General features: G+C 36.9%; 1 long non-coding RNA gene across 3 annotated transcripts; it reads left to right on the top strand.

Annotated features, from left to right (window-relative positions):
* Positions 1–4,290: 4,290 nt before the first annotated feature.
* LOC311098147 lies at positions 4,291–6,120 on the top strand. Of its 3 annotated transcripts, none has more exons than XR_014609389.1 (4): positions 4,291–4,605; positions 4,912–5,484; positions 5,643–5,741; positions 5,848–6,120. It is a non-coding gene; the product is annotated as an uncharacterized lncRNA (long non-coding RNA). The 3 variants fall into 3 exon arrangements; XR_014609390.1 differs by having other exon boundaries at positions 4,291–4,968; positions 5,412–5,484; XR_014609391.1 differs by having other exon boundaries at positions 4,291–5,484.
* Positions 6,121–8,140: the final 2,020 nt, after the last annotated feature.

Below are 8,140 nucleotides of genomic sequence, written 5' to 3'. Positions count from 1 at the left end.
GCGCAAACTAACATAAACACAAGCTAAAATTTCAATTTGTTCATTGTGAAATAACTCAAACACATGATGATTTTCTGTCTTCTGTTAAGCATTGTCCTGGGCTGCGTTTCCCAAAAGCATCAATGGTTTCTTATGATACTTTTGGGAAACGCAGCCCTGTTTGAATGCATGGTCGGCAGTGTATGAAGTGTGAATGCTCTCTGTGATTGATTGGTTCTGACTTGCAACATTTGCGTGTGTTCAGATGAGCACACTGTAAAAAAAAAAAAAACGTAAAAAAAAGGCAATTTTCTGGCAGCAGGGGCGCCAGAAAATTTCTGTTAAAAAACGGAAAAATACTGTAAAAAAATGGTAATTTCTTCCCGTTGTTTTTACGGAAAATTGGATTTCAGTAATATGATATAATGTTAATTTACCGTCCTATTGAAATATTAATATCTGTTTTGTACACTGATAACCACCAATCACAGCAGAGATGAGAGTCACATGATCAATCAAAGCTCAACACAAGTAGTTCTTCCACAAGAAAGTTAATACTAATATATATAGAAGCTGCACAGTGTCATTCACACAAACATTAAATACCATCATGGTAACACATGAAATTTTAAAAATGCAATAAACATTAATTTAACAACATTAAATGTAACATAAACCCCTAATGTACATAACTGATTAGAAAAAACGAAGAAAACTATGAAGAAACAAACATAGTTATTTCAACAAAAATACATCAAATGTGAAGTGTCACAGGGAATTGTGGGAATGTCAATTTACGGTTTTTCACTGTAAATTATACAATGAGTTGTTTTTTCACTTTCAAAAACTGTAAATTTAACGGTATGTTACAGTAAAATTACATTAAATGTACCGTTAGATCTATCACAGTTATTTACCGTAAATAGTACGGAAACTTTCTGTTAACCAATTAACAGTTTTTCACTGTAGCATTTTTACAGTCTTTTACCGTTAAAATTACGATCATTTTTTACAGTGCAGGGAAATAGTTCTACTATACAATTATTCACTAACATAGGTTATTCATCCAATTCAATGCATATTGTACGCATGAAATTTTGTCAAATAAACAAAATCACTGGTAAAAAAAAACGAAAAAAAAAAAAAACACTGTAGTATCGATATTTTTATTTGAGTATTGATACTTTCGATACTCGACGACAGTATAGATATATCGATACTTCATATCAATACGCCCATCCCTAAACTTTAACCGTTTTCTGATCAAGCGCGCTCCATCAATGGTTTTGTTTTGAAGGAGAGAAAAAAACATATAGGCCTATTGCTGGACTTAGTCGAGACCAACTAGAACATTTGGCGAGACCAATGACCAAGTCCGAGAAAAGTCAGAGTGCAAATACCAACGAGTCCAAGACAAGTCCGAGACAATAGAAACACGTCTCGAGTCCGGACTCAATCAAGTTACTTATTTCTCAGAAATAAATGCAATTATTTTGCATTTTTGATATAAGTATGTGTAAAAATGTCTTGTTTCCTGATAGTTCAATCAAAAAGAGTCAGAATAAATGCATTTCCTTGCTACACAGTCAGATACTGTAAACAGGATGTCTAATACTTGGATAACATACTGCATCTGCTATGCAAACAAGTTGCATATGCTGACTATGCTGGGTGGCTAAATTAAACATTCATCCATAGTTCTTGTGGATTTATGGACTGACATATATAAGTCCATGAATGTCAAACAGTTGCATTTCCTCAGAGGGACAACAAAGTAATTTTCGAACTGTTTAAAAATAATAAATAAATAAAAAATTACAATATCCAATGGACCAAGACATTGCCTATTAAACACATCAACAGAGCCCAAATGTCTAGATTTATATTATTAGATTTATTATTAATTATAATTATAGATTTTTATCGATTTCAATTTGTTTTTTCGTTGGATCGCAAATAAGTCTATCCGTGTGTGATATTAAAATTGATCACAAAAAGCATTCTCAATTGAAACAAGTTAGTTAGTCCCAATAGTTCTATCCCAATAGGGCTGTGTAATAGGATTATAATTTTTACCCAGTGAGAAAAAGTTCTTGATTTCTTGAATAATACTGTACATATATCTTCTGTATCAGGGTCCTGTCACCTTGGTTGGTCTTGTGCTTGGTTTGGTGACAGGATCCTGACACTCATGTGTTTGTCTTGTGTTCGTGTGAGCATATGGCTTTGGAGCTGCACTCTGGGTCGTGCGCTCTTACTGTATGTCGGTGTCTTGAGTGTTTGGGGCATGGTGTCTAGATTCTGACACTTCAGTCTAGTCTAGGTTCACTTTCGGTGTCAGGGTCCTGACATCCATGCCCCGTGCACTTCTGTCTGTCTTGTGTCTTGTTTTCTGTTTGGGCACATGGCGGATTAGGGTTTTTGTCTGACATGTGCTCTTCTGTCCTGTGTGTGTTGGTGTGAGCACAAAGCTTCTGTCATGTTTGTTTGCCATGTGCTCTTCTGTCCTGTGTGTGTTTGTGAGAACACATGGCTTCTGCATGTTTGTTTTGCCATGTGCATTTTGCATATGGCTTTTTGTTTGTTTCTGTTTCCTATGCCCTCTTCTGTCAGGCTTTAGTCTTGGCCCGACCCCACTTGTTACCTGGGCATTGGTTTCCTTCCCTATTTAATCTCCCTGTGTGTTCTGTCCTGTGCTGGTTCATTGGTTTTTACACAGTTTAGGGGTTTTCTGGTCTTGTCTGTCAGTTCTGCCAGTCCCAGCCTGTGTGATCCCTGCTTTTACTACAGGGTGGTTTTTCTTTTTTTGTGTGTGTTTTTTTTACCTTAAATAAAAAATAAGTTTCACACTGCGTTTGAGTCTTCGCCATCTCTCTGCACCCGCACCTGACATTGTGGTCATGTCTGAGCAACTTACGTGTCTTTTTGAACTAGCCTATTCATTAAAAGGACCGTTCATTTGATATATTCATGAATTGGACTACACTGGACGTGTGTGCAACCTGCTTAACCGTAGGGTTGGGTATCATTTTAATTTTAAAGGAGGTCATATGAAGGGTTTTCATGTTTTCCTTTTTCTTTAGTGTGTTATGTAGCTGTTTGTACATGTATAAGATCTGCAAAGTTACAAGTCTCCCACAAAAACGTACATCACTAGGTGGAATTTGCATTATTCCGCCCAAATGTATACGCAAAGAAAGAAGGCGTGGCTTCATTTGTAGTATTTGGGTATGTTTACACGACAACTATATGCTTAAAACAAAGTTTTTCGTTTGAGTTTTCCGCGTACAGACTACACCAGTGTCAAAACGATCCCCATTCACTCGGATCGGCAAAAACAACTAAAAACGCTGTATTCTGCTGCCAGGCCATTAGATGGTGATGAAACACTATAGACTGAACACGTAATACGCATGTGCATGACGTCATCATCTTCAGAGATTTGGGTTTTTGTTGTTTACACGGAGACATTAAAATCACTTTTTCTGTGCCAGCGCTTTGGATGTACAGTATGTGCAGCACAGAAAAGCGTGCTGGACTTCTTGCGCTTGAATGTTTAAAGTCATATTACAATGCACACAAAGGAATCGATAAGAGGAATCGAAATTTTAATTATAACAAGTATCCGATTCCAGAACTGGAATCGATTTTCCATGGATGGATGGATGGATGGACCGATGCTGAAGTCCAGGCACTTCTCAACCTTTATGTTAATGAAGACGGAGAATGGGAATGCTCTGACATTCTCAGTGCCGTCAAAATCCTGCACAACAACCAGAGCGACTGGTTGTAAGTGACAGCTTATGTCACCTCATAGTTCTTACTGGTAGTGTGAACGCAACCAGGAAAATGGACCTAGGGAAAACATCTAGCCCTGAGAAAGGGAACGAGACGCTGCATTGTCAGTCGACACTATGGAAACGCATCCATCACCTTAAAAATATCTGAAGGAAGACACACAGGCATACGGAAGTATGGCAACGCGTCAGCTTCTCGTTCCTGTAGCGGCTGGACACACAATTATTCGTTATATTTAATGAATAATCCAACAACACCCCTCGCAACAAATCTAGGTGACAAGGTGTGAACAACCTCCCCAAAAGGCAGAACAGACCCCTGGTTACCAAGGCAACAAAGATAAACCAGCAAAGATAAGGTGGTTTACAACCCAAAGAATGTGGAGGAAGTGTTCGCTCTCAACGGCATTCCCTATTGAAACAGACACATACATTTCCACATAACATTGTGTGTATTATTACTGTTTAGTAAATTGTCTTTAGTATTGAATACTGTTTACGCATGCACTGTAAAAAATGATTCCGCATTTTAGTTGTTTCAATGTAATTTTGTAAGTTGATACAACTTGTGGTTTCTGAATTTGTTAATTCAACTTAACATGTTAAGTTTTCACTGTCTCAACTAGTCTGCAAGTTGACATAACTAGAGTATTTGCCGCCTCAACTTAAAAACATATGCTGAACCAGTAAGGTTAGTTCTCATTTTTTATCGCGAGATGAGATCACGTGAAGCGCGAAACAAACAGGTCTCTCGCCTTGACTCCTTCATCGGCCATTGCTGGAGAGTTTATCGGCAGATGATTTAATTCTTCCACTATCATCAAATATGGTAAGTAAATATTCGTTAATATGATGTAATAACTTGTAAAATGACATATGAAGTAATCATCCATGTATTGTTCAATATCAACGTTTCTAGATCACATTGGACCGTTGCTAATCCAGTTTTACCAGTTTAACGTTACATAGGCTAATATATATATATATATATATATATATATATATATATATATATATATATATTATGTGAGAGAGACTGATATATGGATGAATGCTAAAATAGCCTAGAGAGCGGGAAATGCATGTCGTGAAAAATAACGCATTTCTACCATGTTTGTTCACTCTCATGTTCAAGTTATTTGCGCCAAAATCAGCAAGTCTAATCACCATTCAGGCAAAGCAGCGTCGACGCGTGAGTACGACAACAACGAGCTGACAAATAATGTAACGTTAATTTAATGTAAAACTGTGTGAGTGGTGCGGCAGGATTATCAGAATCCTCCGGTGTTCGAGATGGACGCTCCATAACTGAAAAGTTGTTGTACAACTGTCTAGTTTTACTTATTAAATGTCGAACTTAAAAGACTGTGGTCAGTTATGTTTAGTTTATTGTGGGAGATTATGTAACTATAGCAACCGCTTAACCATCGCAGTGTTTTCCCCAGAACTAGTGAAATGCTTAGCAGCTAATACTGTCCTAATAAGGTCTTAATAGTAATGTCAATAAATATATATCCACAAATTTGGTGATAAACTATTATTGATCTAGTCTTGATCTTGATTGTGTATGTGTACTCGGTTTATTAAATGTTAGTTGACTTAATTGTTCTTTTCTTTTGCCCTTGACCAATAAAGTGGAGCAGCAAGTTCTGTTTATTCAAGACAACCAATGAACGCATTGACAGAAGGCACTACACACTGCCATCATGTAAGTAACTGTCTGCTTCCCTGCATCTATAAAGACTGTGTGTGTTCATTTAGAACTGAGTTTGCTCTAAAAAATACATTTGTCCAGGGACCATACACAATCTGTCCGGCTCTGTGCTGCAGCTTTTACGTTGAACTGTGATCTTTATGCTTTCTCAGAGACCTGTGGCATTACAGGCAGACAGGAGAGTTAAAAAAGGATCCTCCAGTATCTGATATGGAAAAAGAGGTGGCCGGTTCTTTTTTTGTGAGAGACAGGTAAAGTCCTACACTGCTGAAAATGGTGTTTAGATGAATATGTAGATATATTATTTTGCAGTGTTGTTTAACATGCTGCTGTTATGTTTGTGTCATTTAATATTAGTTTAGATCAGTGCAGAATTCAACATGCTAATTTCACTGGACCTGAGCAAGTTCCTTTTATGAGGGTCTTGACTGGCATCTACCAAAACTGTTGTGTCTACCGTTCAAGCGCTTTGCTGACATTGCTGAAATGAGGACCATAATGGACAGCCTAGATAAAAATGTAAGTACATATATTTCTACTGTACTTTTTTCATAAACATTATGGGCACTTCCTTTCTTGCCATTTCTGTTGTCGTGCATATTTTTTATTAGTGCTGCAAAATATTGAAGAAAAAAGTAATATGTCATTTGTTAATGCGTATTTAAAATAAATTAAAATTAGTCACCTTCTAGTCAATCATTTTATAATGACATATTAAAGGTGGTATCAGCGATTTCAGGCCCAAACATAAATGATCACATTCATCTAATATTTCCTAACGATCCGCTAGCTGCCCGCCCCATAAGCATGCTGTCAAAAAAACGCGTCTCTCTAGGTAGCCTAGGCTCTGAGATCTGCACACAAAAACAGTTGGTATCAACATCACTCAAAACCAAAATAAATAGTGTTCCAACCAATCACCGACAGGGGTGGGTGTTGTGAGGTTTTGCGCTCGTGCACGGCTGCCTATGACGGCTGCACGCGAAAACCTCACAACACCCGCCCCTGTCGATGATTGGTTGGAACACTATTTATTTTGGATTTGAGTGATGTTGATACCAACTGTTTTTGTGTGCAGATCTCAGAGCCTAGGCTACCTAGAGAGACGCGTTTTTTTGACAGCATGCTTATGGGGCGGGCAGCTAGCGGATCGTTAGGAAATATTAGATGAATGTGATCATTTATGTTTGGGCCTGAAATTGCTGATACCACCTTTAAGTTTTATCTTTGATAATCAAAATTACATTTTGGAAGAAAAAAGTCCCCTGTGAAATCAATTTCTTTAGGCCTTAAAATATTGTAGCTTGATTGTAACATTTTATAATGCTTCATTTAGTGTACAGATGCAAAATGCCTCCGTTTATTCACAGTGTATAGTATTTGACCTAAGTCTCTCAGTTTAAAGGTTTTTTACAGGATAGTTAATTCAAAAATGAAAGTTCTCTCATCAATTACTCGCCCTCATATTGTTCCAAGCCTGTAAGACCTTTAATCTTCTTTGGAACACTAAATAAGACTTGGTGTACTCATGTTGTGTTTAAGTGGTTGAGCTTCAGTGTTGTATGTGTGAAAGCACATTTTGAAGTTTGTCATTTTTTAATACCGCACACAGATTCCGAAGAAGACATGATCGGGGCATGACTCTAGGAATCATTGCAGTGGTGGTAGATGTGATAGACCCAATTCCATGCAACTCTAGTGATGTGGCCCTTGTAATCGAGGAAGCAGTTGTTCTGCGAGGATTTGGTGACATACAAATGACATTGCTTTATGCTCTCAACATAAACTACCCCAGAAAACACCTCAGATACACTTTCGAGGTGATTCATGAACATTGGAGCTGATACCTGCAGTGCAAGAGTGCACTCTCTTAAAAATACATTGTTGAATTAAAGATGTTGTTGAGGTAAGGTATGTATTTCTACAAAGAGCCTGTGTTTTCATCTGTAATTTTTTGTTTACCCATGTTTTTACAAGTTCTCTGCATCAAGGGCCTGACATCATTTTCATTGTTTAACTTTGTTTAATTTTACTTGGCTAAAACATGTATTAAGATTTCATGTGGTTTAAAGTTATTTCACAGTTAAAGAGGTATTATTAATGTGAAAAATCTTAAAGTGTTAGTTTAACCTAAATTCAAATTATTTTGTTAGATGTTAGATCTCATGTTGCTCCAAACCTAAAAGACCTTTGTTTATCTTTGAAACATAAATTAAGATATTTTTAAAACATAAAATAAATGAAATCTTTGATCTTTCTGTCCCTTCTTTGACATCCTATTCAACTAATACTTTCAAGGTCCAGAAAAGACATCCTTAAAGTAATCCAAGTGACGTCAGTGGTTTATATATTTGTTTACATGCAGCAGTGTCAGCTTTCGCGTCGACACAAGAATCATGTGCTGCTATGTTCTTGTAAACATTTGATGGAGAAAACTATTTAATAAATAAAATGGAATGAAACACTGACAATGCTTCATAAAACGTAGGTTAAACCACTGGAGTCACTTGGATTACTTTAAGGATGTCTTTTCTGGACCTTGAAAGTGCTAGTTGCTTAGGCTGTCAAAGGAGGGACAGAAAGCTCACCGATTTTATTAAAAAGATCTTCATTTGTCTACCAACAATGGAAAGTATTAACAGGTATTAAC

Source organism: Abramis brama, assembly GCF_963993115.1.
Source record: "Abramis brama genome assembly, chromosome: 15".
Taxonomy (NCBI): Eukaryota; Metazoa; Chordata; class Actinopteri; order Cypriniformes; family Leuciscidae; genus Abramis; species Abramis brama.
The sequence above is the reverse complement of the archived record's forward strand: the minus strand, read 5'-3'. Positions and strand labels throughout refer to the sequence as shown.